Source organism: Lissotriton vulgaris, chromosome 10 (assembly GCF_964263255.1).
Source record: "Lissotriton vulgaris chromosome 10, aLisVul1.2, whole genome shotgun sequence".
Taxonomy (NCBI): Eukaryota; Metazoa; Chordata; class Amphibia; order Caudata; family Salamandridae; genus Lissotriton; species Lissotriton vulgaris.
The window spans coordinates 869,770,585-869,797,700 of record NC_141698.1 but is presented as its reverse complement, the minus strand read 5'-3'; positions in this window follow the sequence as shown (position 1 = coordinate 869,797,700).

Here is a 27,116-nt window from a genome sequence, read left to right as displayed (position 1 = left end):
ATATTCCCATTTATTGCAAGTATTAGGAGCCAAGTTCCTTCCGTCACTCCCATTCGGTTCAGAACTGTTGAGAGGAAAGGATGCAACCACCCTAAATCAACTGCAGTCTGTTTTATTTAAACTTGTTTTTTAACATCGACAACATATTCTCCAAGCACAAGTCTGACTGGAATTTGTGCTATTCATTCAACCTCCAATAAGGATGGCCGCACATGTTAAATTATGCTGGAAAATGAGATGTAATTTACCTGATTCACTGGCTGCCTTGTGCTGGACAGAAATAAAAAAACAGCTTACTCATAAAAACCATTGGCACTTCAGCAAGCATTAATCACTCCCAATCTGCCCGAAGTGTCGGGCCTAAGCATCAGTTTCACAGCATTTTAAAAAATAGTTAATAAAGCCGCCTAACTACAAACCTGGACAAGAAATAAAGTTGAGATAGCACGTAACAAGCACAGATGTTTGGTTCTGCGAACTTACAGCGATTGGGGATCGCAACCCTGTCTTGTAAGTCACATAACCCCATCAATTCGGCACCACTTACTTTTAATCCATCAAGGAGAATTTCCATCTAAAGACAAGGTACCAGCCTGGAACCAAACCAAGTTGAACCCTTACTGCAGTTTATGTTGCTATTTCGAGGTAAGTGTAATACACTTCCTATGCAGCTTCGCCGCAGTTATTTACCGCAGATGGAATCTCCTAGGCCAGTCTTTTGGGTCCTCCAGATAAAATCCCGTCACCCCTCTTAAATAGCCATCACCTCCAGCACTCTAGCAGGGCAACAAAGTTTTCATTATAAGTAAAAAGACGGGCATCAGCGAAGCAGGGACACAGTATGGGGCTAGTGCTGCTAAGGCTAGTCTAGGGTTCTGTTGACTAGTAGACATTTTATTGCCCGATAGTCCTGTCGGGACTTTTAGCCCCTCAAGAGCAACTCCTCTTTTGCGTGTTTAACCTTTAATGGCACACTGTATAAATGGAAAAAGAGATTTTGTAATGATTTGTTTATTTTTTGCAATAATTTTAATTAATCAGCAAATAAAGATTTACTTAAAAAACACTTGACAATCTCGCCATTTATTAACCTCTGTCCTGTTTTATAAAGTTGAAAATTCATAAATTTGGCACCTATTAATCATATTGAAGGAACACAGTTGACTTTAGGTGATGTAAATTGGGAAATTATACTTACAAAGACATTGACATACCCCCATATGGTAAAAGTAACAGGTTACTAAAATATACTGATCTGAGCAAATAATCACCTTTGCCTCTGATTTTTATTATCAATATTATTGTGAACAAGAGGGATTAAAGTTTAATCTAACAGTAACTTTCTCTCTGTTACACCAATCAAGCATGAGGAATCATCACCTGTACTGGATGCCGGTCAAACGGCGGCACTGGTCCTTTTGGACCTTAGTGCCGCCTTTGACACTGTATCCCATTCCATTCTTGTCCAGAGGCTTAGGGAGGCTGGTATCTCAGGCAGTGCTTTAGACTGGTTTCAGTCGTTCTTGTCGGAACGCTCCTTTCAGGTGGTTGCTCCACCTTTCAGATCTAAACCCCGTGCCATCACCCAAGGAGTTCCGCAGGGGTCGGCGTTGAGCCCCACTCTCTTCAACCTTTATGTTCAACCATTAGCGGAGGTTGCGAAGAGATGGGGTCTCACAATGGTATCCTACGCCGATGATACCCAGTTGGCGGTGGCCCTCAATGGAGATTCCGACCAACTGGCATCCAACTTTGCGGATGGTTTGAGGGCAGTTGCTAGCTGGCTAACGACGAACTGCTTGCAGCTCAATGCCCTAAAAACCGAGGTGATGGTACTGGGTAAACAGTTAGATCTGTGGGGTGCAAATTGGTGGCCTAAGGAGTTAGGACCCTCCCCAAAACCGGTGTCTGAAGTAAAGAACTTGGGCGTCTGGCTGGATTCCAAACTTACCTTCTCATATCACACTAAGAAGGTGGCATCTGTGTGCTTCGGCATCTTACGTGGGTTGAGGCCTATCCTCAAATTTTTTGATGCCCCTACTCGCCAGATGGTAGTTCAAGCGAGTGTACTATCTAGACTTGACTACGCAAGCGCACTGCTTTTGGGCGCTAACCAGGCGGAAATCTTGCGGTTCCAACGGGTCCAGAATGCGGCAGCCAGGGCCTTGGTAGGCCTTCCACGGTTTTGTTCAGCCCGCAGTACAATTGCCAAATTACATTGGCTGCCAGTTATCAGACGCATTGAATTTAAAGCACTATGCTTTGCTTTTAAAATTTTGAAGTCTGATACTCCTGCCATCCTTCAGCACCCCCTGACCCCCTACACTCCCTCCCGCAGTCTGCGCTCTGCTGGCCAAAGTCTGGCATCTATTCCCCGATTTCGCAAATGCAGATTGGGTGGTCGATCGTTTATGGTGCTGGCTGCCAAATTGTGGAATGCACTTCCAGTCCAGATTCGCTCATTAGAAAATCTTTTTGCTTTTAGGAAAGCTATGAAAACTCATCTTTTCCCACTGCCCTACTAGCTTCCTATCTTGTTGTTTGTTATGTTCCTTTTCAGATATAGCGCCGGGACGCCCCTTAGCTGGGGCAGCTGTGCGCTCAAAAATACATTTAACATAACATAACATAACATCACAAGTGTTGACAACCCCTCAATGTCATTAGCAACAAAGGTACATACCGTCTTCCCCCTTCAGGAATATGATTGCACTATTGTCTTTATTAAAGGCTCACCTATACCGTCTGCCTTTTTATTCACTGAGAAAAAAATATTTGGTGGAAAATCAAGTCAAGGGCTGTATTTGCAATTCTACTTTCCTCGAGTCAACAACCAGTCTTTGTTTTTGCTCCAAAATTGAGAAATGGAGAAGACAAGTCATATCTGGACAATGCTGCATTATTGAATGTCACTATTCAGAAAACAACATAACTGTTAATTTTTGTCTTACTGATTTCAATTAAAATATCACATTAGTTCTCCAACCCCAACACCACTTATAATCTGGTGCACAGTAATGAAGGAAGTGAATGAAAATCCATCTCTAATACACAATATAGGTTGACCTAACTGAGACTGATTGGCTTATGTAATGCTCCAGCATCATTCCAGCACCAAGTCAATGTATTTCATGCCAGCATGGATACATACATCATCATATATTTAAACTATGCCTGTTTTTTCAGTTACCATCGAAATACGTCAACAATTTTGAAAAGACTAACGGTGGTGACTGTGCTGTCATTCTATCTAGACCAAAGCCAAGAAGCATGTCTTTGAGACGATCGCCATTCCTTCATATGATTTTTTATCTCAGTAGAAGCAATGAGCAGGATCCTATTATTGTCTAAGTAGTGTGAGCATGCTGCACTTCCACTACAGTGAAGGAGATGCAGTGTTTTCTGTACTTCACCAACTTCTATAAACACATTATGAAAGACTTATCTAGCATAGCAAGCCTCCACAGCTGCCCATACAGTAGGTTAAATAATCCATTACCAACTCCAACAAGGGTGGGAAAGGTGAACATTTTCTCACGCAATTGGCTAGATCTCTATCTCCAGGACCATACATAAACTAGGTATGAACTTCATGCTTGATGTACTTCTGACACCGGTGGTGGACACTACAGTCAATGACATTTTTGTTCTTGGGAGTCAGTTCAGGAGTCTAGATATTCTGGCTCTGTTTCTAAGTATTAGTCCAACAGAAATGGAAGAAGACATAATGTGCCATCCCATATTGTTTTTCTGCTAAAGATAACAAATATTTGGCTCATCTTATTTCATGCCTGGTAAAAAAAAGGGAATTGTCGCTATAGTGCCCCATTGTAAGTTTTCTATAAACCAGTCTCTAGCTATACCTAAAATGACCTACAGCCACTGTCATTGCAACTGTCTGTAAAATTTAACTTCAAATAATGATACATTTACTGCCTGCTTTCTGCATTATCCAATGGGGCAGTGACATCTCCTGTGGTGAGATTTATTAATTTACCTACATCAAGAAATTAAAAGCCTTTTACCGCATCATTAGTAAACTACAGAAGCCCCACGGGCCTTTTGGTGCATTCCCAGAGTTACTAAAGAGCCTATTTATGATCCGTACATGTGATTTATGAACCACGAAAGGCCACTTTTTCATAGACCTGAGTGGCTCCATAAAGCTTAAGTAAGGCAATGCAGCACAAATCGCTGCGTTGCTTTGCTCTGTCCTGGGAAGGCATTCCATGGGAGTGGCATGGGTCTTCCCACGCAACGCTCATGGCTTTTGACACACTCTCAGATTTACTAGAACTCACAGACCTGGGAATGCATCAAAAAGGTACACCTTCTCTGGTGTGGCGTAATAAGGAGAAACATCTTTATTTCTCCTTGATACTTACTCTTTCTATGTGTGCTGCAATCTGCAGCACACATAGAAAGAGGAATTTGCCTCTCAGATTAGTTTTTGTGTAGGAAGGTGTCCCTTTCTGCACAAAAATATTATGGAATACAACGCACACATCCTTGTACCATGGTGCAAGGAGTGGTTGCATTAGTGCTAGGCCGCCAAAAAGGTGTAGGGGAAATGGCATGAAAGTGCCATATTGCCTTAAATAGAGCGCATTTCTGCCCTTTTCCTGTCACGCAGTGCAGTGCAGCCAGTTGTCACGAGCTGCACCATGTGACAGACTCATAAATAAGTCCCTAAGGGCCAGATGTAGGTAAATAGCATTTACCAATTCGAAAATACCTAATTTTACAGATTCGGTAAATGCTATGTAGCAAATCATTCGGTAAAATGCTATGTAGCAAATCATTCAGTAAAAATTACCGAATCGGTATGGAGGCCCATAGGAATGAATGTCAATTACCAAATCGGTAAATACCGATTCGGTAAAAGGGGGAAAAACATTGAAGGGTGGCAGGGTGTCACTTTGACACCCTGTTGCACCCCTCAATTGTGTATGCCCTAAGGGCATGTATGTCTGCAACATGGCACTGAAGCAATTTGCATAAAATTGCTTTTTGGGGTGTTTTCGTTATTTACCACCAACTTTTAGTTGGTGGTAAATAACGAATCCTAACATGGGATAAGCACTCATTTAAGTGCTCCCTATATTAGGAATTCGGTAATTTACCGAATCGGTATTTAAGAAATCAGTAATTTACTGATTCCTTAAATTACCGATTCAGTAAATTACTGAATCGTTAATTTCGGCCCCTACATCAGAAAAGCCTATTACCGGTCGGTACTGGCCGAAATTCGTTAATTTTGGCCGTTACCGACCGGTAATAGCCTTCCTACATCTGGCCCTAAGAGTAGTAAACCTGGGAACGTGTCAAAATAGTACCCCTTCCTGATAGAGGTGCAACAAGGTGAAATATCCTTATTTCTCCCCATTGTTTCCTCTTTCTAAATGTGCTGCTTTCTGAAACACACTTAGAAAGAGGAAAGCATCTCTAAGGATTGGTTTTGGGCAGGAAGGTGTCCGTGGGACAAGGATAACTGCGTTGGCGCTAAGCAGTACATAGTTTAGTGCAGTGAGAGCAGGACTGCATCATATCTTCATAGATATGGTACATTCCTGCCCTCTCCATTCATGCAGTGCAGCAAGTTGTATTGCTGTGTTGCGGGGTGTCACATATTAGTAAATATAGGGCCTAATTTACAATGATTTAGCATTGGGCGCTGCCCTACTCCAAATCCAAAGGGCATGAATGCACTGTATTTACAAGATAGTGTGCATTTCTGTCGTTTCAGCCGGCGCACAATATAGTGCCTAGCGCCAACAGAGGCACCCTTGCACATTGTAGCAAGGGTATCTACATTATTAGCAGGAATGTTTTTGTGCAGGAAGGGACTCCTTCCTGCACACAAACAATCCATGGAAGCATTTGCCTCTTTCTATGCCTGCTGCTGAATGCAGCACCCTAGAAAGAGGCAAAAACGAGGAGAAATAAACATATTTCTCCTCTTTACACCTGCCCTGGGGTGGCGGACAGTTTTGATGCGTTCCCAGGTTTACAGATCCTTGTAAATTTGGGAATGCATCAAAACCCATGGGTGTTGCATGGGAGCACCGCACTGAAGCAGTGTTAGGCAACGCATTGAGTTGTCCTGCATTGCCTTCTATCAAATCTACAAGGCCATGAAAAGCCACGGAATGTGGCTTTGTGTGGCCTCGTAGATATGGGTCTGCACCTTGCACCACCGGAGGGTCATAAAAAGTTACTCACCTGCGGAGCAAGGGGCTTATTAATAAGCCCCCTGGTCTTCAGTGTATTGGCATGACTCTCATACATATAGTTTCAGAAATGTAACGGACTCGAACAGTTCAAAACCTTATATCCTATCACCCAGTTGAGAGTCTCGACGTTCCTTCTGAAAATGAACTTTCAACATGAGTAAAAAAGCAATTGGTAGGAGAAATTCAAATCTGATAAGGCGCCATAAATCATTGAACAAAAGAGATGTAAACAATTACTGAACTGTCTAAGTAATGAGTGCTCTGGAAAAAAATCCATGAATGGTTAGCCTGGAATCAATTGCTTAATTCTAATTTGAATAGAATATTTCACATGTAAATCAGTACAAATACTAATGAATATTACCTAGGAGTTATAGGCCAGCGAGTTTTCCTAATGTGTTACCTATAAATAGCGCCAAGGGAATAAACGCGGTTTCGGCATTCTTCTCATCCGCCTAGAATTAGTGGGCACGACTTTATCAATGGGACATTCGAAGAAGTGAAATCATTGTTACTTCCAATTGATAGATCGCCGCCATGATGAGCACATGATTCTTTGTAAACAATACAATCTAGTCACACATTAATCACAGGAAACTGCTTCAATACACAAACATCAGCTAATATTTGTCATTGAAATAAGCAATGTGACGTCCACTGGTTTTTAATCTGGTAAGTGCCCGAGCCATCATCAGCAGGACAGTTTAATGTGACTTGGTACTAGAACGTGCGTAAGTAAAAATCACCAGCAGATTGAAAATAAGTGAAAGACATAATTACGAAAACCAAAATGGTTGGGGCCATTTCAATTAGCAGCTCTGGCCTATTATAAAATACCTGCATATGATGTTTGCTATAATCATATATGATAGGCAGACAAAATATCGATTTTTAAATATTCACACACAATAATGTCGATGTTTAAATATCGAAGGAACATATTATAGAAGGTAAGTTATATCGATATTTTTAATATCGATGGGACGGAATTTTGAAGGTAAGTAATATTGATTTTGTTAATATCGATGTTACTAATATCGATGTTAGTAATATCGATGTTACTAATATCGATGTTTATATGATTTTTATGTATATTATAATGTATTTAATATGTATTTTATTTTTATTGATGTAATTTAAGTACATTTTGTATTTTAGTACCGTAGCGGTTTGTGGGTTTATAGGGGAATAGGGTGGGAAGCAATTTAATTATACTAAATTAATTATTAGTTTTTAGGAATTATAAATTCATTTTATTTAATTGGTAATTAAATTGTATTAATTGGTAATTCATTTTAAATAATTGATTAATTAATAATTATGTTCTGTAGCGGGTTATGAGTTTATAGGGGAACAGGGTGGGAAGTAATGTAACTATACTAAATTCATTATTAATTTTTAGGAATTAGACATTAATTTTAATTAATTGGAAATTAAATTTTATTAATTGGTGATTAATTTTAATTAATTAATTAATTGGTAATTATGTTCTGTAGCAGGTTATGGGTTTAAAGGGGAATAGTGTCAGAAGTAATTTAATGATACTAAATAAATTATTAGTTTTCAGGAATTATACATTAATTGATTATTTGATAAATATGTTCCCTAGAGTGTTATGAGTTTATAGGGGAATAGGGTGGGAAGTAATTTACATGTAATTAAGTAATAATTTATTTTAATTAATTGTTTTGTTACTTATATTATTGTTAATAAATTATTAATTGGGAATTAATTATTATTAATTGGTATTTATTATTAATTTATTTTTACTTAATTATTTATCGCTAATCATATTTTTAATGATTATGTATTGGTATTTGTACATATTTTACATTTATTTAATAATAAAAAAAATTATATTTTAAAATACTAATTTATTTATAAGAATAATATTTTTAACTTCTACGCTATCCAACACTTTCCCTACTGTTGCACTCTCTGGAGTGAGAATAGTAATTTTTACCCCTACGCTATCCAACACTTTCCCTACTGTTGTACTCTCTGGAGTGGGAATAGTAATTTTTACCCCTACGCTATCCAACACTTTCCCTACTGTTGCACTCTCTGGAGTTGGAATAGTAATTTTTACCCCTACGCTAGCCAACACTTTCCCTACTGTTGCACTCTCTGGAGTTGGAATAGTAGGTATACTCAGTCCAGAACCCCAGCAGATGCGAGACACGATCCGTATTGCAAGGTCATATTAGTGACCTGGCTAAAACCACACCGGAACCCTCTGAAGTTCCCTGCACCAAGACGTTTTTAACAACGCCCAGTGCCGGCTATCTGTTGACCTGGATACCTCTACAATTTGCCCTTTAGAATTTAACTGGAATACCAAGCGAGGAGATAGACATACTTCACCCCCGTTTGATCTTACAACAAGTATACAAGACCTATACCTATTCTGGCAGGGAAACAAAACATTGAGGATACTTTATTATAGCCCCTGTCATTCCAGGGCTTAAGACTTACTTACACAGAAGAATAACAAGCTGAGTCCTCAGATATAAGACAAATAGCATCGCTACCTATCCTAGGCCACCTTCGAGATTATCAACAGGGTGCTGTATCAGACCCTCAGCCACGACAGACAACTAAGTTACCATCTTGAAAAAGGTGGAACAAATCAGCACTCACCACTGAAACGCGTAGACGCACTCCCAGTACAATTTTGAGTCTCTATCACTTAAATTTATATTGAATTCTGTGATGATAAAATATAGGTGATAATATCTGTGAGCTACAAATGTACAAATTGTATTTTACAATGTTAATGTTTTACAAGTTTTTGTCTGTCTAGTCAATTATGCAGGCCATATTTGATTAGGTAATATGGTCATTTTTCTTTTAGAATTGTAATTTTTTCAATTGTATTATGAATTGTTTTTAACTATTTATGTCTAATAAATAATTTGTACAATATATTTTCATGTGAATAATAGATTTCATGTTACTGTGATTGTCCGCGCAATGTGTTAATTCATTCCCACGACTCTCTCAAGGGGATTTATTTTTTGTCACATAGTACTTTTTACCCCTACGCTATCCCTCACTTTTCCTACTGTTGCACTCTCTGGAGCGGGAATAGTAATTTTTACTCCTACGCTATCCAACAGTCACTTATTTTTTTTAATTTGTTTCACATTTTTATTAATTTTTATTTATATTGTTTATTTTATGTGTATAAATGTATTCGTAATTTATAACATTTTTATTTATATATAAGTTATTAAAGTTATGTTTAAAGTTATTATTACAAAAGTATATATTATGTATTTTATGTATATTAGTAATTACATGTTAATGAAATTATGATTGTTGTTTATTAATTTGAAATATTATAACATATTTTTAACTATGTTTATTACATTTATAAGTATTATTTTATTTATATTACATATTTTTCAATTTAAAAAAACCAACATTTTTTAATTATGATATTTTTGACATCGATATTTTTTTTCGATATTTTTGTAATCAACATTTTTGTAGGTAAGTATTTTTGTAGGTAAGTATTTTTGTAATCGATATTTTGTCAGACGTTCAACATACATGATAGAGCTTATACTGTCCCAATTTCTCTAGCTATCAAGGGAAATGCTCTTTGCTCTACAACTACTATTTTAAAGACTACCCTACCTCAACCTTTATCTGAAGCAGTATCTAAACTTTCTTGAATATATAATTTTATTAATAGGTTTTCTATACCAATAGTAATTTGTTTACTAATTTGTTTATTTAATAACTTGTACTCTACACATTTTGAAATTCTATCACTGGTTAAGATTGTGTTAGTTTTAGTTGCAAAGTCGTTTTTACTCTTCTTACCTTCTTTTCCCTTCCCCCTGCAAATATTTACCTGTACTCTTTCAGCATTATTCAATTGTATTTATTATATTGTTCTCATATCATATTGTGAACCCATTGTTATGTTAATTTTATTTTCCTACTCAATGAAAATCATTTTTAAAAAAAGAAAGCGCCTGCAAGTAGAACTCTTGCATGGTGTTAATGGCTCGTACACAATTATTCCCCATCTATGATATGATGTGAGAATCGTGCTCAAATAATACCCCAATTGCTAAAGAGGATTGGCGCTTATGTGAATAATTTTCTCCTCAGAAAAGAAATCATTGTCCTATAGAGAAACTATAATAAAATAAAAATAAAAAATAACATACATTTTTACATCAGGCACCATTAGCCCCATGTGAAGTTATACCCTGCATGTATCTCTGCAGGGTGTAAAAAGCAGTTGTCAAATCACATTCCGCATTGTTATTGTGAGGAATGGTAAGATTGGTAATAGTTTCTAGGTGTGCTAGTTTGAATGGCTGTGAACTCCCAAAGATTTCATTTTTCCCATGTGGATGAATATATCTACAGGTGTAATGGGTTGAGTGTTCTTCATAAGTCAAGAGCACAAGTTTATTGAAAGGCTATGGGAACTCAATGTAAAATAAGGAACAGCTCTAATAAATCCGGGGACAACGGTCTTAAAGATGCACTCTTAGCAATCATGCTGTGTGTGACTTACTGGAGGCCAGAGACTATCCACAAAGAACAATACAAAAATGCCAGAAAAGAGCAAGGAATCAACCTAGGGATAGCCTTCATGAGACTATGATAAAAGCTGAACAGCTGAAGATGTTCTCACCTGCGTGACAACCTACAGTACAGCATCAAACTCAGGGAAAAAATAAACTGGTGAAGCCTAACTTCAGGCTCCATGAAATGGCTAAAACCCAGATTCACCTAGAGAAGGACCAAGAACATCAAAGACATACTCGTGCACACTAGGCCAATTCCAGAAAAACCTAAAATGGAAACAATTACAAGTACCTGGAATTTGACGCCTATAACTGGCCACTATCCCTGCGGGTCCTGCTCTGTGTGTAAGCTAACCAAAATAACCAAGGTTCTACAACTTACAGAGGCTCTGATAGACTTAATGACATCACACCAATTAGAACATTGGAATGATGGGACCTCCATAGCAGACAATGGAGTGCTCCCTGCTTCTACGGGCCGGTAAAGGCCCGCAGAGCAACATTCCAATGTTCTACAAAGGCTTCTCGAAGCTCGAGGGGATTTATATACCCTCGAGCTTCGAGAACGCTTTGTTTAATTTGTTAGAACATTCTGCCCTCTAGTGGCAGAATGTTCTAATAGCCTTATAGCCCTTTGTAGCAGGGCTATACCGGCTATTAAAAACCCGCTGTCTTGTTAAAGTCCCTCACCTTCGGCTCGGGCCTTTGACGATTCAGCGGGTCTTTAATAGCCGGTATAGCCCACCACGGCGGGCTATAAGGCTATATTGTAACATCACTCATGTGATCTATATGATCACTTGTCCCTGTGACCTTAAATATATACAAATGGCCTGTCACAAGATTAAACAACGAATTTGTGAACACAGAAACAACATTAAGTGCAAGAAAGCAACAACGAAAATGAGTAGCCACTTCATCGACACCAACCACGCCATTAATGAGATAAACTGGGTAGTCCTCAAGACACTGAGTGAAAAATCACGATGCTGAACAGACTCTACATGAAGAGGAGCAACGATGGGTGTACCATATCAAAACCTATGAGACAGGACTGAATGACAATATCCCCTGGCAGACCATCTCATGCTGATTTGTAGACTAACATTAGTCATCACATGGAAATGAACCAACGCGAACACCATTGCTAATTCAAATTCAGGTAACACTTGATCACATGAAGACTAACCCTAATGAACAGGTTCATGAGTGCCTGCATTTGCCATTCGTGTTCATGATTGAATGAGACACTGAGGCTACACCCCCTCTCTCTTTGGTCCTTGGCAGAGTGAAAATGGATGACCAAACTTCGTTAGGCACAGTTCCACTAAGACGCAAATTAACATTATCGTTATTGGGTTACGACTCGTGTTTAAATTCAATGGTCCGTTAAACACTGCTGTCTTTATTTAGGACCTACTATTCTAAAAACACATTTGAAAACACCAATTCCTACATACACATACATATTACAACTATATATGTTCAAATTCAATAGTCTGCTAAACAATGCTCTCTTTATTTAGGACCTACTATTCAAATAAAGAAATTGAAGGCACCAATTCCGTATATACAATTGATATAGCGCATGAATTATTAATTAAACAAGTGAGGAAACATAGGACTTTTATCAGGCCGAACCCCGTTTCTCAAAGAATCAGGACTGAGTCTCTTTACCATGCCCATCACTTGTCATAACAGTATAAAAAATGCTGACAATGGGCCCGGGTCAACGTGGCACAATAGATGGAGCAAGCACAGGTCATGCATCTGACTCCATGAGGTATTTTCCTGACACAGCGGTTACAGACGTGAGCACCAATGCATTGCTTAATGAATCCTCCTCTTTATTAAAATAGTAGCTGAGTAGTCCGCTTTGTCCCCCAAAGAGGTGAACATGCGGTTTCAATGAGGAATTTGGACACTTGCACCAGTGAGCTGAGATTCTAAATCTGGATTCCTTTCCATGTATATTTTATCTCCTCAGATACAAAGCTTCATTTCTAAAACTACGGTCGGTTCTGCTCTAACTTGATGCCGCGTATAAATTTCAGGTCGCCTTACTTATGGTGGGTGTGTTTTACATATACATATATGTTTCACAAACTGTATATATGGATGATATTTGTTATACGTAATGTTCTTAAACCCCTTAAGGATCAACTTGCTATGAGAAGTTATCCCTTTGTCACTCGGGATACCTGTGCCTTATTTTGCTAAATTTTGCCTATATTATGTTATATATCATTATGTGAGACAACATAGCACAAGGTAAAAAAGATCATATGTGGTTTTGTGTTACATATATTGTAGGCAATGTTAGCATGATGTAATGCATTCAATGTATATATGTCTGTTCTAATTTGTTTTTCACACTGTGTATATATATATATATTTAAACTTAATATCACATTGTATATTGTCTATATATCTTTTCCAGCCTTGAAAAAGTCCTTGTGTAGGACGAAACACGTGTTGGTGATCTCTATGTTTTGCTGGAAATATCTGTTTTTATGAAAATTGAAAGAATAAAGATTGAAGAAAACGAAATAAGTGGACTATATTTTGGAACCCCTTGTGTCGACAATTTCTGCTGAATACAACTTTGCCATTTGTTCCTTTTTGAATACTCTATAATTAATAGAGCTTGATATACTGAGGGCTTATAACTTATGCCCCAATTGTCAACAATATTTGTTTATAGGAGTGCTGTTAATAGTTTCTCAAAATTTTGTTTGTATGTATGTGTCACACTTCTGTGTGCACTAATGGCACTTTTAGGTGGTAGGTGCCCTGAGTTTCTGTAGCACCCTCTTAATAATTACTTTCCTTACAAGATATAGACTATCTGATGTGTACCAAATATAGAGACAATAAGATTGTTTTGTAGAGTGTGTGCGGACGTTTCCCTTTGGGAACACTACCACCTGCTTTTTGTGAATAGGAATTTATGCACTGCGGGATGCCGCGAGCACTGTGTATTTGATTTTTGAAGAGTGAGCAATTCTATCACAACGTGCTCTGTCTTCACCCATGATGGTGTCACTTTCCTTAAGCCGCTTTAGATGTGCAATAGCGCTTTATTATTTGGATCCAAAATCCAAGGACCGCTCCTTCTACCGGAGCCGGGTTATCCTTGGTGCCGGATGCTGCACCGCTATTGAATATTAAACCCATGCAATGTGTAGAGCCTGGGACTGTGTGGGGGTTTACACGCTGACACTATCACACTATGTCCTTCACCTAACTAAGCTTTCATTTGTGTAATTCAGATGCCACAACGCTAACGGAACCACAGTTAAAACTCTACCCTTTAACACTAGCTACAACAAGTAATACTGGGCCTCTTCGTGCTCAAAGAGAGCACAGTAATACCTTGACCTCAAAACAAGTCAGGTATCCGCTCATTTCAGTGCAATAAATAGTTAAACTGTATTTATTTAGAGTGCGATAAAATCCAAATGAAGGTTTCATGTGCACACTCAACTGCAATCACTGGCACCACCTACTGACCTGTGTTAATTTCTACTAGATACATAACCGTGGTCTCCATGGTTTACTTTTAAATCATTCTATACGTGATCTGTACATCATGTACATCTGTATGTGATTGAGGGTTTTTTAAGACGGTCAAAACCTCAGACCCTGGTTAGAATACAGGACAAGTGATCCATTCTCCATTCATTATTTTAGCCCCACATATAACATGTACTGCACAATAGTGCACAATGCCATACTCATCAATGAGAAGTCAGTTATTTTTCCACTCAAAGTGTCTGACTCTATTTATAGTTAATTGAAAAGCCTTTAGAAGAAAAAAATAATCCAGTCACTGTTTTTTTTAAAAGTCATATGATTTTATTCTCTACCTTTTACTTATCTGCCACACAGTCACTGCTTTTTTATGTTGAGCAACATGTATGGGTAAAAGAAAACATGTTGAGAAACATGTATGGGTAAAAGAAAACATAAAATTAGTCTTGTGATTCTCCAAACCATAATCATCACCTCAAATAAATTCCAATGGCCCTAGGAGACCAGCAATGTACTGCTACTGTGCCACCCAGTAATCTAAAACAATTGTTTTTAAGAAGCAATATTTAAAATTAGGCTTTTTTGGTTTTTTTTCAATATAACTGCTTTAGCTGGTCTAGCCAGACCACCCAACCGATAGGAAAGAGTGGCCCATTTGCAGCGGTAGATGCTGGAGCATACCCAGCAGGAATACCAGCAGCTGGTGGTCCTGGAAGAGTAATAATTCAACTCAAAGGTGCCAGGCACCAGTGCAGCCGCACCCCCTCAGCCTCCAGCCTCACAGCCATCGCATCGCTGGTGACACCACTATGTAACTGCTGCCACTCCAGCAGAATGCAAAAAGAACAATTGATGGACAGGATGCAGAACAATGTCATATATTCACCCCAGTACAAGTTATTCCTGTTTGAAACCACCCATATTCACATCAGGTTTGACCCTGCTCCCTATGGGAACAGTCCAGCCCGACTGGCCAGGCCAGGTCTTCACTGGACTAGAAGCAAGCATCCTAGGACCTGTTTTGGGGTTTCACCCCGTCATCAGCAAGCTAGCTTGACTCCAGTGGCAAGGAGAGCACAAGACCCACGTCTGGGCATACCTGTCCCACTCGGGGTGACAAATTCAAAAAGAACAAGTGATGGACAGAATGCAGAACAATGCCATACATTCACCTCAGTACAGATACATGGGTCTATATCCATCGTCATTTTGGGGCAAGAACATTTCAGGATATAAACCACATAATCACTTCTACAGTTGAAGAAATTGAGGATTTTCCACGGTCTCATAAGTAAGGGTGATTGAATCTCTTTCTTATTGAAGCCATGTTTCCAGGCTTTACATTTCTGACACTTCACAAAGCCTGGACTCGACCTCTATCAACCCTCCATGTGCACCACATAAGGTCTGCTCACCACTAGTTTCTGTCTCATGGATTTCGCTCTTCTAAAATTTAAAAGAGGTTTGCGGGATGTGATGCTGCCTATTAAGGGGTCACTTTTCACTAAGTGCCAATTTCTATTCATGCAATCTCTCACCTTGGTATGATAGACATTGTGCCCTGTGATCATGCAAAGTTCATCCATGCGTTTTCTATTCTCAGTACTTGCTATCTTATTCGAGAAAAATAATGAATCTCTAGTGATTTTCTCCAGCTTGTTTTGGGCTTGATTCAAGACCTGAGTATTATATCCTCTCTCCATGACTATCTCTGTTAATATCGTCTGAGCTTCCTTCAAGGAAGAAGCCTCACTGCAGTTTTTTTTCATCCGTAGATTTTCTGCATACAGAATACTTTGCTTGATTTTCTCTGGATGGAAACTGCATGAGTGTAAAATAGAGTTCCCTGCTGTGGGCTCTCTAAGGGTTTGTGTAAGCATTTTATTGTTTTTTACAAACAACTCATTTTCCAAGAAGCAGACTTGTGAGTTACTGATGGTGCTAGTCAAATGTAAATGAAAAAGTAAAAAAGAATTTTCATTCAGTGCAGACACAAATGTCCTTGCTAATTCCTGTGAACCCTTCTAGAGGATAAACAGGTCATCTATAAATCTTATCCAGAGAATGACATTTTCCATTTACTCTCTGGCATACTTGACCTTGAGCACCTGCTCCTCCCACCAATACATATGAGGGTTGGAATAGTTGGGGTAAAGCTAGCACCCATTGTCGTACCCTTACTTGTTGAAATGAGTCTTTCCCAAACATCAAAAAATTGTCTTCTAGGCACATTCTAGCCATCCCTGTCAACATCTCTGAATGTTGATATAGGCCTATTGGTCTCCTGTCAAGAAAGTGTCTCGTGGCCCAGAGTCCATCCTCATGTGAAATGCTTGTATACAGCGAGGCTACATCAAGTGTTATCAGAACAAATGATTCTTCCCAGGGAATATCGTACACCCTACTCAGAAAGTCCACTGTGTCTTGGATATAGGAGGGAAGACCCTTAACAAATTCTTCTAAAAAATAGTCTATATAGCGAGAGGTTGCCCCAAATAGAATATCATTAGCCAAAATAATGGGTCTCCCTGGTGGATCTTCTCCGTTTCTGTGTCTTTTGGGGATCAAATAAAGAATGGGTATGATGGTATCATCTACCTTCAACTACAAATATTCATACTATGAAATTAGACCTATTCCTCACCACCTGGCCAAAATCTTATGGAATGTGTTCTTTTCCTCAGCCAAGGTAGTTTGTGGTGCTCTCTGTTAACACTTTTTGTCTCGTAACTGGGATTTGGCCTCAACAATATACATACTTAAAGGTTACGATACGATGTTACCTCCTTTAACTCATTGACGGACCACAATGTCTTTTCTGGATTTAATCTTATTCATCACTTAAGAGTATTCTTTTTCTTGCTGCGTATTACCCTTAAAATCCTTTCACTAGACAGCCCAGAAAAAACTTTTAAATCAGTGATTACAATATTGTAGAATGTGTCAATTGAATCCCTAGGCAGGTTGGAAACAAATCTAGACTTAAGTCTAAAGGGTGCTTTAATACTTTCATACATATTAAGACCCAAAGAATCAGCAGTGTCTCTACATGATACAGATGGCCTTGTTCTTCACTGTTCCTCTCCAATTGTTCAAAATCACACAATAAATTCAAGTCTCCTACCACCAGGTTCGAGGCAGAGGTAACTGTGGCAGATTGTCCCACTGCTAGTGGTTCTACTTTGTTGTGAAAAAACCTTTGAATTTCAACTTTTTCATGAATTTGAAGAAATCAATCCACGTCTTTCCATAGTTAAAATTTGTTCTAGTGCAATACGAGAGACCAAGAGACAAAATTCTTATTTCTTCGTCGGATAAATCCAAATCTGATATATGGATTACAGTGGCTGACTTCAGGCTTATTTGCGTTGTCGCGTTTCTTTGGTCCTGACTCCAGAATGAAGTTCCATACTGTCAGAAGGCTCCAAACTCCTCGCAGGGGCAGTATCGATGCAAGTCCAAATCGCCCTCCCTCCAGTGCCTTCGCTACTAAAGAGCAAAGAACACCAGCTGAAGCGAAAAGGGGAAGTGGAAGAAAGAAGAGACACCTTGAACACTGTGGCCACCTGTACAGACTGCGGGACTTCTCAATTGCGTCTGCCGTTTAGTTTCAGGTAAGGCCTAATGCACAGAGAGGAGGTAAAAATAAACAACAACCCACCTTTTCAGGAATTCACTATATAGAATAAAAGAAACTTATCCTACCAGTGCTTTTCAAGGTATTAGCTACTCTTCAGGATGTAGGTTTTTTGCTGAGGACCTTTCTTTCTGCAAGGTAAGGAACACTATTACTACTTTAAACTACCTGTTGAACCTCTTAGAACTGTATTCTCCAACTTCTCCTCTTTATACCTGAAAAGCCTCTAGCTCCTTTTTTAAATGGGTTTCTGACTGGAATAATATTGTGTTCTCTTTTGTTTGCAAGCAGTCTCTAAGCCAATGGACTCCTTATCAGCGCGCAAAAAGGTGCAAGGTAGGTACAAGGGGAAGGAAAAGTTAGGGCAAGCGCAAGGAGGTAGGGTAAGGTCAGTTCGCTGCTGTAGTCTAACGCTGCAGTCTTACTGTCTGTACTTCGTAGGCAGAAGCTTGTGCTGAACTCAGAACTGGAAACGTTGACAAATCTTCTCTTACTCTTTCTCGGGAAATTCCGATATCCTTTGCTGTCGACTGTCTCGTTTGTGCTTCATGCACAACTCAGTGACGCTGACTTTCTCTTCAAAACTCGGAGAAACAAACTTCCTCAGAAGGTTCAATTAACTTTAAATCTAAGGAACTATAACGTTTTACTCTAACTATTTCTTGGACCCAGTATGAATTTCACTCGGAGTTCCAGGCTCCCAACTGGAGAAAAATGTGCGGAGCCTCGAAACCCGACTGCTGCCTCAGAAACAAACTTGTTGAAGTGCGCAGTTCATAACGCTTGTTCTTCCCTTGTTCACTAGACCGGGAACTCTCTAGAGTGTTCACAAAATGTCCCATGCGTCGGCCACCTTGAGAAGGTATAATACATTCATAATGAACTCTCTACTAAATTAAGGTATTTACAACTGAGAAAGGAGTCTTTTTACTCAGGGTAAGGAAACCAAACATTTACCCGATTTGGTTTAATTTTGGCACAAGACTTAACCCTCCCAAAAGGAGTACTAATTGTCGCAATTTGTAGATTCCTGACACATACCTTCTCCTTCGTCTCTTGCATTTCCTCGATTGAATTTTCCTTTTCTCTGTGTTCTTGTTCTGATATTCATTATCCTGTCCAAGCATAAAAAACAAAGCTTATAAATAACTGAGGGAGGCTCCTGGATGTCTCAAACCTCGAGCCGACTGCCCTGCTCCATCTGCTTGATCAGTGTCCAACTCAAATCTAAATTCCGAGCTGGTTTCTATCATTGCTCGCTTATCTTGATTTTCCTCTTGCGGACCAGCATTGTCTGACAGCTTCTGTCTGCGTAGGGTGTAAAAGCGTTGAGCATAAGTATAAATTTGGCCCCTTTGGCAATTGAATTTTTCCAATATCTTTTCTCTCTCTCGTTTTGCAAATTTAATCCGAATTTTAATCATATTCTGAGATGATTCCGCACTGTTCATTGCCCATTCTTGAAGCATTTCGGGGTCTGGGTTCTCAAAAAATGGGGCAATCAACACCTGCAAACCTCGCAGTACTCTAACCACCTCCAAATATTTCTCCAGCGATTTGCATTCCCATCACTTGGACATTTCTTTTCTGTTGAGCTTTTCGGATCTGCACATTTTTGTCTGCAAATCCATTTCAGGTGGTGCATTACTCACTGTCCTTGTTCGATCAGTCCACTCACTGCATTATCGTCAAACATTGCATTCATCGCCTCCTCTCTCTGTTTGAGCCAATTATCTGTCATTGTGAGTAGAGAATATGGCTGGCTCATCTATAAAGCACATTCTGTGCATACTATGGGGGTCATTAGGATGGCGGGCGGAAAATCACCCGGACCGCCATGGATGCGTAAAACAACCGCCTCCTGGGACCGCGGATAACCCGGCGGTCAAATTAGGATCAACCGCCAAAAAAGACCGACCTCGGCGGTAGCGGGCTAACAAAAACCATCCGACGCGTGAGGTCTCGTCTAAAAAACGACCGCTGCAGTCGGAAAAGCAGTAGAAAAGCTACACCCCGCCGCAAGCATAGCAGAGACACCGCACAGGAAATTATGATTTCCCCGATGGAACCTCTGTTACCAACCGCCGCGGTTGCACACTGCAGTGAATGGGAGAGACAGCGGAACGGCTGCAGCATAGCCACCACCGCCGACGGTACATGAAAAATATGGCGGACGAAGCTAAAACACTGCAACAATGCCTGAATACAAATCAAAGTACCAATGCCCCGCAAATACACAAAACACATACCAATGTTAAAATATTCAAAAAAATCAAATAAAATACTCCCAGGACAACACCCACAATACACCTCACAGCAAAGGCACAATTGGGCACACCCACACATAAATACAGGTCCTTCACTGACCACGATTCTTTGCAACACTCCAGAAGAGAAGGGAATACACCAGATCTGAGAGGAGAGGCAAAATAACACAGCAAACACACATCATCGGCACCACCACCACACCAGCACCAAAAACTCTCCAGCACAGAACACATATCCCACCTCAACACCACACCCACCACACCAACACCGGCACCCACAAACACTGCAAACACCAACCACCATGGCAACAGAGAAAATGCCAACATTCACAGAGGGTGAGTTGACTGTCATGGTCAATGAGATAGTGAGAGTGGAACGACAACTGTTTGGTAGCCTGGACCAACAGACTCCATTAGCCACAAGGACGCAAACGTGGAAAAGGATAGTACAAAGGGTCAAAGCAGTAGGGACCACCCCAAGATCAAAGAAGGAGATCATGAAGCGGTGGCATGATCTCAGGAGGGATTTCAAAGAGAAGAGGAGCAAGAACTGGGAGCTGGCGAACGTGACTGGCAGTGGCCCTCCCATCCCACAGAAAACATTCACACCTTGGGAGGAGAAGGTGCTTGCCATACTGCATCCTGAGAGTCACACAGGAGTATCCGGCTGGACGGAGGCTGGTAAGTACTAACAAATGTCAAACAACACACTGATAAGTACTTCCTTTCACAACCCAAACACCATTGCACTGTTCACCCATACCTAACAGGTAGCCAGCCATCTTCACTGTAAGGCCTGTTTGGGGGAGGGAGGCCTGCACTACCATTCCCAGCATGCCCCTTATTCACACTCCAGCAGCATGGAGGCCTCCCCCACCCTGGAGCATGTCAGCCATTGCACTGTTCATCAAACAGACTCACAGGTAGGTAGCCATCTTGTATTGGAGGACTGTTTGCGGGTGGGAAGCCTGTATCACTACTCCCAGCATTCTCCCTGTCCCACACCCCAGCAGCTTGGAGGCCTCCCCCCACCCAGGAGCATATGTCAGCCATTGCACTGTCCACCCTCACCTAACAGGTAGCTAGCCATCTTGTATTGGAGGACTGTGTGGGGGTGGGAGGCCTGTATCACTACTCCCAGCATGCCCCGTGTCCCACACTCCAGCAGCATGGAGGCCTCCCCCACCCTGGAGCATGTCAGCCATTGCACTGTTCATCAAACAGACTCACAAGTAGGTAGCCATCTTGTATTGGAGGACTGTATGGGGGTGGGAGGCCTGTATCACTACTCCCAGCATGCTCCCTGTCTCACACCCCAGGAGCTTGGAGGCCTCCCCCATCCATTAGCATGTGTCAGCCATTGCACTGTTCATCAAACAGACTCACAGGTAGGTAGCCATCTTGTATTGGAGGACTGTTTGGGGATGGGAGGCCTGTATCACTATTCCCAGCATGCCCCCTGTCCCACACCCCAGCAGCATAGAGGCCTCCCCCACCCAGGAGCATGTGTCAGCCATTGCACTGTCCACCCTCACCTAACAGGCAGCTAGCCATCTTCACAGCTCTAGCTGTTTCTGTCTGGTAGACCTGCAACACTACACAGGGCACCAATTGCATGCAATGCATTGACACAGGACAATGTATGAGTTTATGATGTTGGCATGCACCATGTAATAACAGCCAGTATTGCCTGTAACAAGAATACAAAAGTTGTCTCAATTGTGTAGTGTACAGACAGCAGATGGCATACAGCTAACACAATCCCTGCACATCGACCAACACTGACCAGTTTCCATCTAATCCACAGGTGATGAAGATCTTGCTGCTGCGGACAACATCAACCTGCAGAGCCAGTCCCCACCTCCGGTACATGGACGCTCGGATGTAGACTCCCAGGACATGATGATGAGCTCCAGCCCGGCCCATCTGGTGTGCCAAGGCCCAACCGGGCCCCAGACCCCATCCTCCCCACCACCACGTCTGCTGCACCAACACCTGCACAGCAGACCCCTGCAGTCACGGCCTGTGCCTCCACCGCTGCCACCTCGGACACGCCCACCACCACCACCAGCACCCTATCTATCCAAGGGGATGACCAGGACACACCACCAACTGTGGAGGGCAGGGAGAGTGTGCGAGGAGTCACTGTGGCGAGGCAACAGGTCCGTGGCAGCAGGGCAGGTGGGAGGGCCAGGGTCTCCCCCAGACATCAGTAGGGTGGCACACCATCCGTGGACCACTTCACCAGAGTCATCGGTGCATACGAACAGGTCCAGGGACAAAGTTGCCAGTCGGACGAACTTTTAATTAAGCTCATCCTGCTGATGAGGTCCATCGACAGACGTATATGTCAAATGGTGGACCTCCTGGCCCAGCAAGTGGCATTGCAGAGAGGCAGGCCTGTGTCCCAACCAACACCTCCTTCCCCCTCCTGTTGTGCCGCAGGATGACAGTGCACCATCCTCCCCTGCACCAACAGAGAGGGGCAAGGCCTCTGATGCCACTGGCCATTCAGCAGGCCCCCCACCACCAAAAAGATCAAGGGGGCGTTCAAAGAAGAGCCTGGGAGTCTCTGGAGGCAAAGCACCTGCCACACCCCAGTCACAGAGCCAGACCTGATGGCAACCCTCTTCCCCACTACATTAAGTGGGGAAGAGGTAGTGGAGAAGTGTGGCTCAATGGTTAGAGCAGGCAGACCTCGATGCAGAGCTCTGGCCAGGGACCAGGGTTCGATTCCGGGCCCCGGCGGGTCTCGGGCTCATTAATTCCCCATAACGGATATTCTCGCCTCAGTGCCTATTCTGATCATGGGTCCGACGCTGCAACTCTGGGCAATAGCTTGCTTAGTGTCCACAACGGCCCCCACAACGCGAGGGATGCCTGGTCTGCACCATGGGGGTGCCCAGGAGTGGACACTTCACAGGGAAATCCAGGAAGGGTTCCCTTGCAGTATTCGTACAAGCGCCGGGAAACCCACTGCGGGTAGCTGTGCGCTATACAAGTACAAAAACATTTACATTTACAGTGACTGTTTGGACTGTCCTTCCCCACATTTCCTTCGCAAAGGCACTTGTCTGTTGGACTTGGTCACCACATCCATGTAGTGTCTACTCTTGCATCTCATCTACTATGACTGTAAAATCATTGCCCATTCACCACCTTCATGTAAATATTCCTGCACCCCTCACACGTCCACTTTGCAAATAAAAAACCTGACGCACCAGATCTCATGCTGTATCGTTTTTAGTGCAATATTTACAGGTTTGACAATGTCCATGATGTGTCCAAAAGATGTACAGTATGTGGGGCAGGATCATTCTGAAGCACCTAGGGAGACACAACAGAACATCAGTCACTGGTGTCATTGTGGCATCACAGACAGAACACTACACAAAACTTACACAAGAGACTACTGGCATACAAGACAATGGGCTGCAGGTGGGTACAAATAGAGTCAAGCATATGTCCCCATATGGAACGTCAATGTCACATTTACCACACACAGGTGACTGAACGTGTGCCTCTGTCTACCATCCGCAGATAGCCCTGCACAACAACAACCACCACAACAGATAATGTACAAGTTCAACATCTGTACACAGCTTCAAGTGAAGTAGCGGTTGATGAGCTGTTGAAGAATGTCAACTCCTTCCTCCTCTCCACTGTCCTCATCACTGGACTCTGGTCCTTGGGCAGGTGCGGGCTTTGGTTCCTCTCCATCATCCAGGATCAGAGGAATCCTCTTGTGAATGGCCAAATTGTACAGCAAACAGCATGCCACAACGATCTTGCAGACCTTCCCAGGCGAGTATGCCAGTGCTCCTCCAGTCCGGTCAAGGCAGCGGAATCTTGACTTGAGTAGCCCAAAAGTCTGCTCAAAGACACGTCGGGTCCTGCCATGTGCCTCATTGTACATGACGTCAGCCGGGGTCCTAGGATTTCGCACTGGACTCAGCAGCCAGGGTCGACTGGGGTATGCTGAGTCACCAAGGAAATAAAAACACACATTGCAATGTCGCACAGGCTGAGTGCATCACGTCACAAACAGACCTCACGCCATATCACAGGTCATATTTACCCACAATGCAAGCACGATCGGGATGCAGGTTAGCCATCATATCAATGTTAAAAGCACCGTTCCTGAACTGGACATTCCACATGTTCACGACTCATCCAGTAACATCCACAAACGTGTGTGAGATGACCATGAATGCCTAACAAGCATCTGCTTTACCTGTCACACCACAATGCATCATGTGAAGCTGGTGCACATCAAGAGCACAATGATCACAGTAGATGTCAAACTTGTGTGCATGGGCTGATACGGTAGCACACGTATGGAACAACACCATACAGTGAGACAAGCCTTGCCAAGGTCAGCACAGACCCACAGCACAGTGCTTGGTTACACATAATTAAGACCTGCTTCACCCTGTCAGCCATCATCAACCATCAAATGCATCAGTAACAATGCAGGCACACAGAGCAATGTGCGTCACACATAGCATGCAACCACCTGTGCCTGATACCAAGAGATGCAATTGTGTGTACAATGATGTGCCACTAAACCTGTTGCTGCTGTGTACTGATGCAGAGTTCACGGTTCAAGTTCCCATTGCATGTGACCATATTTGCGGAAACTACCACCTGTCCACAGCGGTGTGATGCCAGCACCACCCCGTCCACAAGTGGGGTGGCTATTGGCATGGGTTGCTGGCGGTGGGCATGCTGCGCCACACATATGGCAGTTGATACCACCATATGTGTGGCGCAGCATGCCCACCGCCAGCAACCCATGCCAATAGCCAGCGCACTTGTGAACGGGGGTGGTGCTGGCATCACACCGCCGTGGACAGGCGGTATCGACCGCCATATGTGTGGCGCAGCATGCCCACCGCCAGCAACCCATGCCAACATCCAGCGCACTTGTGGACAGGGGTGGTGCTGGCGTCACACCGCCGTGGACAGGCAGTATCAACTGCCATATGTGTGGCGCAGCATGCCCACCGCCAGCAACCCATGCCAATAGCCAGCGCACTTGTGAACGGGGGTGGTGCTGGCATCACACCGCCGTGGACAGGCGGTATCGACTGCCATATGTGTGGCGCAGCATGCCCACCACCAGCAACCCATGCCAATAGCCAGCGCACTTGTGGACGGGGGTGATGCTGGCGTCACACCGCCATGGACAGGCGGTAGCTGGACACCAGCACCACCCCGGTCCACAAGTGCGGTACCTATTGGCATGGGTTGCTGGGGGTGGGCATGCAGCGCCACACATATGGCTGTTCATACCGCTCGTCCGCGGCGGTGCATCACCGCCATGGGGCATTGCCTACAGCCAATGGGAGCAACAATTGCGGTGGCATAATGCAGGTTTGAAAAAAAACGAAGGCGTGCTCCGCCACCGCGGAGCCGGTCATTGGATGGGTTTGAAAGATTCACCATTACGGTAGCGCACCCCGGGCCCCTACGGTGCATCACCACCATGGGGCATTGCCTACAGCCAATGGGAGCGACGATTGCGGTGGCATGATGCAGGTTTGAACATCGCGGAAGGCGTGCTCCGCCACCGGGGAGTCGGTCATTGGATGGGTTTGAATGAGGCAGACCTGGACAACCAATAATTGCAGCTTTGCACCTCACAAACGAGCCAATGGGGCTATAAATCTGTGGGAGTGAGCCCACCATTTCCACTGCTCAGAGAGCCTGCTGCCTGGGAATCTCTCCTGCTGCAGCCTGAAGTGCCTGCTGCCTGGGACTCTCTCCTGCTGCTGCCTGGGACTCTCTCCTGCTGCTGCCTGGGACCCTCTCCTGCTGCTGCCTGAAGTGCCGGCCACCTGGGACTCATCAACACTCACTTCAACCACAGGTGTCACATGTCCACAGGGATGGCAAGAACAGAGAAGATCCGTGCCAGCCCATTCACAAGCGAGGAGCTGGAGGTGCTAGTGGACGAGGTGCTGGCACAGTACCCGAGGCTGTATGGTGGCCCCAATGTAGTGGTAAGTTATCATTGAGTGTGCTGTTGGGCAGGGGGGTCATACATGCATGGGACTGGTGATGTCTGCGTCACACAGAGGGCTTTCATCGCACTCATCCTGCATGTGTTTGTTTGGCATGTAGCCTGTACACCCTCATGTTTGCATGCTATGATGAGTATTTGGCCCATGCAGAGTGCCCTCGTGCTCTGTCCCCCAGTTTGGGTATTTCTGGGATTCCAATCGGTCGAGACTCTGCATGATGCTACTGTAGTAATAGATGTGGGAACATGACACTGTGCAACTGGTAACTTACCCTACATTTCTCTCATACCTGCAGCTCAAGGTACACCAGCATAAGGCCGTGTGGAGGGCCATTACTGCCAAGGTACGGGCCCTGGGGGTATCCAACAGATGACGCACACACTGCCACAAAAGGTGGGACGACATCAGCCGGCTGGCAAAAAACATGACCGAGATGACCTTGGGGCTGCTACCACGCACTGGGAGTCTGGCACAGCGAAACTTAACTCCACTGATGTACCGCATATTGGCAGTGACTAATCTGGAGTTGGATGCACATCTGAAGGAGCATAGGCAGCAAGGCAGGGGTGAGTATTTGGTGAGGGTGACTTTGCCTGTGAGCCAATGTATGTGTACAGAGCCAGTTGCAGCGGTGTGCCATTGTATGTTTGTGGTGTGGTGCAGTGATGTGTCATGTGAGTGGCTGCAGGGATGTGTGCTACTGTCAGGCATTGTGCCTAACAGCTCATGTAAAGGTTGATCATCCATGCTGTGCTTTATTATAGCCAGGTGTGTTGTGATGCACATGGTCATTCTGCATTGTGATGGTGTGGGAAATGTAGGGGTGGACAGAAGGGTCCACTATCTGAGTGTGAGTTCATGTATTC